We start from the raw sequence: 10,207 nt of genomic DNA, 5'->3' as shown, positions 1-10,207 counted from the left end.
CTACTGCCTTAAATTCTAAGACAATAAGGATTTGTGCTTAAAAAATTTTTTTTTCTAAATCCTTGATGAAATATTACAGTTTTAACTTATCCATCCTTTTATCCCCATACTTCTCTAATTTTTTTTACTGTCTGCCGGTTACAAACTCCCCATCCCACCCACCCTACCCCCAATTTTAAACAGTTCAGCATGTTATTTGAAAGTCAGTTTGTCAGGCTAACTCTGTATTCCCATCTTCTTTGACCTACCATCAGAAGGAGATAAACTTTATCTCACTTGTATCCGTGGAATAGTGGTAGTGTAAAATACATACTAATTTCTATAGGAAAGGAAATCAACTTTTGAATGTGTACTTTGTGCCAGATTTAAAATATCTTTCAGATATTATATCATGTAGCCTCACTACCAAAAATTAATAATAAGGGAATTTAAAATATTAACTACAGGAATTCCCAGGGAATTCCCTGGCGGTCCAGTCGTGGTGCTTCCAGAGGCAGGGCTGGCCATGCTGGAAAGACTAACCATGTGACTCTACGATTCGGGGTTTTGAGCCTCAGGACATCAGCTCAATCTTTGTGGAAAGTAAGAGGTTTGGAGATTGAGTTCAATTGTATGGTCAGTGATTCAACGAATCGTGGCTATGTAATGAGAGCCAATAGAACCCCTAGACACTGAGGCTTAGGACTGCTTCCTGGTTGGAGGTACCCATGGATGGATGTGCCATGGGCGATGCTCCTGTAGACACTGAAGCTTAGTGTTTGTAATCCTGCCAGACCTCACTCCACGGGGCTTTTGTCTGTTCTGAATTTGTACCCTTTATGATTAAGTGGTGCTAGTGGTAAAGAATCCGCCTGCCAGTGCAAGAGACATAAAAGACTCAGATTCAATCCCTGGGTTGGGAAGATTGCCCTGGAAGAGTGCACGCCTGCTCACTCCAGTATTCTTACCTGGAGAATCCCGTGGACAGAGGAGCCTGGCGGGCTACAAGCCTTGGGGTCACAAAGGGTTGGACCCGACTGAGCGCAGAACAGCACACTCGTGATAAAACTGCAATGGAATGTATGGTGCTTCCCTGAAGTCTGTGAGTTGTTCTAGCAAAGTCCGGAACCTGAGGGGGAAGTGGAAACTCCCCACATTTATTACTGGTTGGTGGCCTGGGGTCCTCGGGGCTTGCAGCTGGTTCTAAAGCAAGGGCAGTCTTGTGGGGGCCGCGCCCCTAACCTGTGACACTTACCCTGCTGCAGATAGATAGGACTACCCTGCAGGTTTCAGGCTTAACAGATGTTTGAAAATAACTTCTAGCATTCTCTGGACTGTTATCTGAGTCTCTTAATTTCCTACAGTGATTTTGTGTGTGTGTGTCTTTTTTTTCCACTGGAGGATAATCACTTTAAAATATTGTGTTAGTTTCTGCCATACACCAAGATGAATCAGCTATTAAGTATACATATGTCTGCTCCCTCTTGAGCCTCCCACCCCATCCCCTCCCTCTCTGTTGCCACAGAGAACCAGGTTTGAACTCCCTCCTGTAGTGATTTTTATCTTTAACCCATTTTACATTCTAGATTTTCCTTGGTCAAAGAACACAGAATTCTAGTAAAGTTTGACCAAGATTATGAACCAACAGTATGACTTGGCATGATGAAAAAATATTTATGCATCCTGGTGTCACAACTGCTCTTTAAATGACATGGTTTTCAAATTATCAGGTGAAGCAGAGTGATGCTCAAAATTTGTGTGCTTTCTTCCTAATTAATTAAATAACGGTCTGTTTCCATTATTCATTTGAGCACAACTGTCTCATTTGCACACATTCTGCTTTTCTCATATGCCCATGGAATGTCCTTGTATCAATACTTGTCCATTGAACCAACCATCCTAACATTTTTAACAAATGTAACATCACTGACTTGACTGTTTTTGTTTTTTTTTTTTGCCACACCTCAAAGAGTGATCTTAGGGATCTTAGTTCCCTGACCAGGAATTGAACCTGCGCCCCCTGTGGTTAAAGCACGGGGTCATAACCACTGGAAACCACCAAGGAAATCCCTTGGCTGCTCTATTTTTATTTTAACAGCATTTGTTCATTCACTCTCAGGGAACCAAATGTGAGCCAAAAAAATAGCTCAGTTTGTAAACAATTTGCCTGCAATGCAGGAGACCCCGGTTTGATTCCTGGGTCAGGAAGATCTGCTGGAGAAGGGATAGGCTACCCACTCCAGTATTCTGGCCTGGAGAATTCCCTGGACTGTATAGTCCATGGGGTTGCAAAGAGTCCTACATGATTGAGCAACTGTCACTTTCACTGTTTTCATGGATTAAAAAGAATCAAATACAGCCCTCATTTTTCAGGAAAACACTGTGTATTTTATTTGGGGTGTAGCCGACTGACAATGCTGTGATAGTTTCAGGTGAACAGCAAAGGGACTCAGTCATACTTGCGAAAGTGCCAAAGTGAAAGTGTGAGTCGCTCAGTGGTGTCCGGCCCCGTGGACTACAGCTCATCAGGCTCCTTTGTCCAAGGAATTCTCCAGGCAAAATGCTGGAGTGGGAAACCATTTCCTTCTCCAGGGTTTCTTCCCAACCCAGGGACTGAACCTGGGTATCCTGCATTGCAGGTGGATGTTTTACCCTCTGAGCCACCAGGGAAGCCCCAGCCACACATATATGCATGTATCCATTCTTCGCCAGACTCCCCTCCCATCCAGACTGCCACATAACATTGAGCTGAGTTCCATGTGCTACACAGTAGATCCCTGTTGGTTATCCATTTTAAATACAGCACAGTGAACATGTCCATCCCAAACTCCCCTTGTCCTCACCCTTCTGCCCACTGCAACCTTAAGTTCATTCTCTAAATCTGAGTCTCTTTCTGTTTTGGAAGTTCATTTGTATCATTTGCTTTTAGATTCCACACATAAAGAACCTCTTAAGGTACACCCATTCTAGAGAAGATCTGCTGTAATGTCTACATAAAAATATAGAAACTATATAAAAATACATAAACTTATGTTGATTTCCTTCCAGGAAGATCTTACTAGCCTTGAATGATAATTGATAATTCCCCACAACGGGAGTGCTTATAAAACTTGAGTATGCAGATGAATCGCCTGAGCATTTTCTTTGAAAATAGGATTTTAATTCAGTAAGATTTAGCTTGGGGCCTGAAATTTTACCAACGAGGCATTGGTTCTGCTGGTCCACGGACCACACTCCAGGGTGGAGGTCTTAGCTACAGACTCGGGATGTTTTCAATATCAGGACATCTGGAATTATTTGAATACTTTTCACCTGATGGACTCCTGCTTGCTTTTCAGACTCACTGTTCTGTGTGGCCTGAGCCTATTTAATTTGTCTGAGTCTCTTTGTTCAAACCGAATGGAAATCTTACCATGTTGCAAAGTCACTGCTGTTATAAGTGAAAAGAATTCTTTAATCATGGCAGGTGTATGAAAGATTTAATATTCATTACTTTTTCCATAAACATTGCTTGTTTAAAAATCTTCACAAAAGTTAAGATAAACCCATAATTTCCTACCAGTCATGGTCTCTTGTTTTAATTTCATGGCATGTAGTTAGAATACTCTTTGTGCTATTTTGCAGTGACATTATGAAGAAAACGTTTACTGCAATGATTTACCACTGCTTCAGAATGAACTGTATATTCATTATAGGGGGCTCAGGAAGTAGGGCTTAACACTTATGGGATTCTTCGGAGACTTTAATCACAAAACGTGTTTTATTAAATGTCTTAATCCTATGATACCCCCCAAAATTTCTAAAACATAATTAATTAGACCATTTTAATCAGTTTGACATGATTGATAAGATTTAAATAGATGAAATAAGTAAAACGTGGATAATTATTCACGATAGAGAATGATAGAATGAGACCTTGCCATCTGATTGCTCTAGATTTCCTTCAGATCTCACTGCCCTCTCTTTTTTTTCCCCTCCTAATGCCAGTTACAGTGAAAGGAAAGAATGACAAGTGTATAGAAGTGTTAGTCCCTCAGTTGTGCCCAACTCTTTGCAACTCCATGGACTGTAGGCCGCCAGGCTCCTCTGTCCATGGAATTCTCCAGGCAAGAATACTGAAGTGGGTTGCCATTTCTTTCCCTGGGGGATCTTCCTGACCCAGGGATTGAACCCAGGTCTCCTGCATTGCAGGCAGACTCTTTACCATCTGAACCACCAAATGTACATTGGGTGAAATTTCATATCTGACTCAACAGAGTATGACCATTTGGGGACTGATTTTTTTGTACCTTCTGAAAATGTCCATTACTATCAATACGTATCCTAACTGTTAAGAATATATTTTGTACATATATTCAGAGAAGATTCATAAAGATAAGTAATCATTTTTCTCTAGTTTTTAACTATATTCTAATTGATAGAATGTTTCTCTGCAATCTCTCTGCTAAGCAGCACAAAATGATAAAATCTCAGCACTGTCTTGATGTTGACATCTGTCATTAAAGTAAAGAAGTCAAATGAAATGTCTTCTCTTAAGAAGACTTGATCTAGGAATCCAATGGAGGTCCAGTGGTTAGGACCCTGTGCTCCCAAAGCAGTGGTTGTGGAGAAGATCCCGCGCCCCACACAGCACAGCCAAAAAAAATACGCAAGGTTTGACCTAACAGTACCTTTAGCAAGCTAAAGGTGTATCCTGAAAGAGTCCTTCTTTGCCTAATGACAGTAGCAACTGATTAAATGGATGTGACTTACACACACATGCCTACCTACATATATCTATTTCTTAAATCCTTCTTCAAAGACACTATATTTGACTGTAGGGATGAATTCACTCATCAGATACGTTTTCATCACATTCTTCATTAAGCGTTTTCCATTTAGAAGACAGATCTAAAACAGTAGCCTTATCATTCTTCAGTTTCCAGTTTAAGTACAAAATCCTGCCAGGGTTGCATTCATTAAAATAAAACAGTCTTGGAAATTAAACGCTAATTTCCCCCTCAAATGGCCTTGTCTGTTTTTTTCCTTCCTTCCTTCTTTCTTTCTAATTACTACTCTAATGAAGTGGCCAGTGTTATGGTAAGAAGTGATCAAGGCAGCAGCTTCTTATCATGAATCATGTATTTTATCCACCACCCTCGTCCCACGTGAGTCGGCCCTGGTTATTTAAAATGCATGCGCAAACTCCATCTCGCTGAGTCTATAATAGTTTTAAAATAGCAAATCATCCTTTCAGCACAAAGAGTAGGCTTTCAAGCATTTCACTAAAGCAAAGAAGAAGAAAGCCATTACATAGTCACCACAGGATCTTTTCTGATCACTCTACTACTCTCAGAAATATATTTGCAAAATCTTAAAATGCTCTTAAAACAGTTATAGTACCGACACATCTGATAAGAATGCATAGGCTCAAGATTGAGGTGATATATGTATAATTATGGTTGATTTGCTTTGCTGTATGGCAGAATCATCACAACGTTTTAAAGCAATTTTCCTCCAATTAAAAAATACATTTTAAAAAAGGAGCTATGATGACAGAAAGCGAAAAACTGTAAAGCACTCTCAAAGTATTAATTTTTTTAAGCTTTCAGCTGGCCACACTCTTCCAAACCATGGGTCACACAATTCACTCTGCTTCTAACATCAACTCCTCTTTTTGTTTACCATTAAAAAAAAAAAAAAAGTTGGCCAAAACATCTTGCTTTCATCCATTAAACAGAAATTTCTCTTTTAACTTTGATCTTATCCCATGTGGACTCCTTATCTTTCCATGATAGAACATTATTTTTCATCAAATGTCTAGAATGTGGTCAAGGGACACTACAGCTGGTTGCAACTTGGTTATAGACAAGAGAAACCAGTGACCCTCTTTGGCATTTCTGGGTGTGTCTAGACCCTCATTTATTCTCAAGGACCTTTTTCCCACCGATGGCTTGGGTTGACCCACGATGTATTCACTGTACATTAATGGGAGTAGGAATTCAACCTGGTTCTTGAAAAAAAAATCTACAGCTAACTTAAAAAATTCAAAAAGAGAGACACAGACATAGGGAACAAACACATGGATACCAGGTGGGAAAGGGGAGGCGGGATAAGTTAGGAGGTTGGGTTCAATACATACACACTCATTTGTAATAAAAGAGATAAGCAAAGAGAATAAAAAGAATTGCAGGAGATAAAGGAGACAGTGGTTCAGTCCCTGGGTGGAGAAGAGCCCCTGGAGAAGGGCATGGCAACCCACTCCAGTATTCTTGCCTGGAGAATCAAACACAACTGAAGCAACTTAGCACACACGCACACCTGAAACTTACACCTGCTGCTAGGATTTCAATTGGTGTTCAGTCAGAACAACAGATCCATTTAGAAGAATCGATATCTTAACCATATTAAATTTCCCAATCTATAAATATTGTACTTATTTTCATATATTTAGATCTTTGATTTCTTTCATGAGTATTTAATAACATTCAGAATACATATATTTTGCACTTGTCAGTAGGTTTATACCCAAGTATTTCATGTTTTGGGTGCTCTTATAAACTACAATTTTTAAAATTTCAGTTTGCAATTGTTCAATGCTGATATCTAGAAATATAATTGATTTTTTTCTATACTGATTGGTGTTTTATTTTCAATGGCAAGCTTCTCCCTAGACATTATATGTTTTCTAGAACAGTGATCCTCAAAGCTGGCTGAGTCTTAGAATCACCTACAGAGCTGTAAATACACAGATTTCCAGATCACATGTCCCCTACATAGTTACTCTATAGTTTTGGGACAGACCTAGGAATTAATGTTTACAAAGCGTTCCTGGGTAATTCTAACCTTGCAGAGGTTTAGGAATCAACCGTAAAGCATTTGTGGATGTAAATGTTTTCATAGATAAGACAGACATGGTAAGAGCATCATTCATTTCCCGTACTGACACTTACTTACGCGCATCAGGCATCTTCGGTTGGATTTCCAACTGATAGATTTGCAATGATACGTCTTTTCTAAAACCTAACGATTTCTTTTTAACCAATGTTATACATTTGTTGGAAATTGTACCAAATTTACTACCTGGGTTTGTGTGTGTGTTTGTGCTCAGTCGTGTCTGACTCTTTGCGGCCTCATGGACGGTAGCCCACCAGGCTTCTCTGTCCACGGGATTTTACAGGCAAGAATACTGGAGTGGGTTGCAACTTCCTCCTCCAGGGGATCTTCCCCAGGGGTGGAACCCACGCCTTCTGTGTCTCCTGCATCGGCAGGCTGACTCTTTACCACCTGAGCCACCTGGGAAGCACTAACTGGGCTTAGAAGCTCATTAAAATCCAGCCTATGGCCATGCTTGGCCAGATTAGCACAATATTGCTAACTATTTAAACAACTTATATACAATCGCTTTAGGGGAGGAGCAAATAAGGGGACACTGGCTGAAAAAATAATAAAAACGTGGTTAAATTCTAGGATGGCTCACCAAGATAAAGTTTGATGATAAAGGGATTGGTGAGCACACGTGTTACAAAGTCATATTTAAGTAGTTTGTCAAGAGTGTGGGAGTGGATTTATTACCAGGGCATCGAATTATCTCTTAGAAGAACCCGAGAGCAGGAAATGCAAACTGGCCTCCCACGGGACAAGAAGGATAAAGGAAGCCACCAGGACCCGAGGCAGTTCCTCCGTCCCTTCTGCCCACGTGGCTGTTTCCGGCTTCTCTGTGTGTGTGTGGTTTTCTTCCTGCAAAGCAGCTTTCTCAGCCCCTCCCAAGAAAACCCCTCAAGGAGATCCAGGTACTACATCTGCACAACACCGGAGCTCAAATCAATGCCAGACTAAGCAGTTCTCAGGTCAGATTACGAGATGGGCTCTAATCAGTCCATGTGACCATCTCTTAATAGTGACTGGTGGTGCCTATGGGAGATGATCCTTTGAGAAAGAAATTGAGTAAGGCATGCAATTTGATTGACATCTGCCATATTTGGATGTCACACATTAAATCTAAAAAGTACAAATTTTAGCCATATACCATGTCATTCTGTGATGACACATGTCCCATAGAAGTGTACCTATTTTGAATTATCTAATAAATGAAGAACTGCATTTGCTAAATGAAACTGTTGCTTTTAAAGAAAACATTCTGTTCCCAACACAGAGTTGAAATTTAATCTGTCCTTTTTAATGTGAGCATTGCAGAAACAGTACTGGGGTAATTAAAATTAAATTACTTTTAAATAAATGAACTGACTACATAACAGGGCCATGGAAATAAAGCCATTTACTTGAATACTGACCTATTGGGGTTTTTTCTCCTTTTTTTTTTTTTTTGCTTCTCAGATTACAGTGGTTCCCAGATTACATCTCAGAGTTCCTTCAAAGTGGCCTCTATGTTTTATAAAACCCTATATTTTCATTACACCAAACTTTTAGCAGTTTAATTTCATTTTAACCTTGATCCTTTAATATTCTTTGAAAATGAGCTTTTCTGTCTGTTGCATAAGCCTGTTGGACTATAGAGCTACTACCTGTCTCATCTCATATCAAGACCCCACTTCTAAATTATAGGCGGATACATACTGACAATAGTTACTTACTCCAGGAAGACTCTGAATCACAATGCATTCCCTTTTCAGCAATAAATCCTGAAGTCTTACAGAAATTTGCCATTAGTTGCATCATCCATCCCCAGGGCATTTGTGTAGGAAAGCTGTTAAGGACATTTTACTGGCTGGTAAACTGAACAGCAAGATTGTGTGAATTTATTTTCAGAATCCTACTAAAGGATCATGGTGAAATACTCCATTATTAGTCTCTCTTGAACTTTTCCATTTTCCTTTACCTGAATGTTAAAAGACAATCCAAACGTACTTGGTTGATTGAGATCAAGGAAAGGAGACTATGTCTGCCCTGATGGCCCAGTCAGTAAAGACTCTGGCTGGAATGCAGAAGCCCGGGTTCCATCTCTGGGTCGGGAAGATCCCCTGGAGAGGAAGTGAGAACCCACTCTAGTGTTCTTGCCTGGGAAATCCATGGACAGAGGAACCTGGCAGACTCTGTGGGGTTTCAAGAGTCAGACATGGCTTAGCAACTAAACCATGACCAGGTAAACCTGCTCCCAAAGATTTTTGAATCTACAAATAGGAATTAAGAATAAAGAAAGAAATATATACCCTTTGTGATGTTCAGGTCCACTTTAGCACATGCTCTTCTATACAAGGAGTTTCAACACATCAGAAATTGGGACAAAACATGATTTGAGAAAGATTGGCATTCATTGAGATTATGAAGGGCATAACAGTAATTTTCCACCTGTCATCATTAGATGATGTTAGCTAAATCAGACAGCACGATGTTGATGGCCCCTGTTCACACAATCTGGTCTGATTATTTTGACTGTGTGTTATCACGCGCATGAAAGTCACATCAAATGGGTCTCACAGAAATAAATGCCAGAGCAAGAACATGAGCCTGCAGTGGCCACACAAACTCCTGGCTCTAATCCTGACCTCTTGAAAGACAGTGGAGTCTTCCTTCTCATTCCCTTTCCACACTCTTTCTTCCTTCTTTTTTTTTTTTTTTTTTAACCTCTGCAGAATGCTGTGCTCTAATCGGACCTTCTTTCTTCCAGCTGTTCTACCAATATGGCATTTGTTCCGACTGCTCTCAGGGTAAAGTCAGGATTCTTTACTATAATCGCCCTGGTCCCCCAGCCTCACTATTTATTCTCCTGGCACACATGCCCCCTCCAGCCAAACTAAGACATGTGATGAGCTCTCTCTTCTCTTCCCTCCTGCTCTCACCAAACGATTCCATCTGCCTGGAATATCCTTCCTCTGGCTAATTCCTTCATGCCTTAAGTTTCTTCTTGGCCATTACCAACTCGGAGAAAGGTTTCTATGTCCTCTCGTTTCTCCCCGAGCTGTGTGGTGCAGCCTCCTCTGAGGTCAGGGAGCATCCCTGGCTCAGACCCAACATGGTACTTCCCACTCTGCCTCCAGCACCTCCAAGGGTCTTCTCTGCTCATAAGTCTAGAATCAGGACGGCATCTTTCAACTTTGGGGCCGCCTCACCTAGAACAATGAGTAGAACAGCAAACATTTATTCAGTGATTCCAACTTTGCGTTTACCTTTAAATTCTCCTCCCTTGCCCCAAATCCCCTTCTCCTTTTGCTCAGTCATCTTGCTCTTTCTCCTCTCCTCAAAACCACACTTAAACCTCATCCCCTGGGAAACACTTTCCCTTCTCTGT

The sequence above is a fragment of the Oryx dammah genome, unplaced genomic scaffold (assembly GCF_014754425.2).
Source record: "Oryx dammah isolate SB20612 unplaced genomic scaffold, SCBI_Odam_1.1 HiC_scaffold_11, whole genome shotgun sequence".
NCBI lineage: Eukaryota > Metazoa > Chordata > Mammalia > Artiodactyla > Bovidae > Oryx > Oryx dammah.
The sequence above is the reverse complement of the archived record's forward strand: the minus strand, read 5'-3'. Positions refer to the sequence as shown.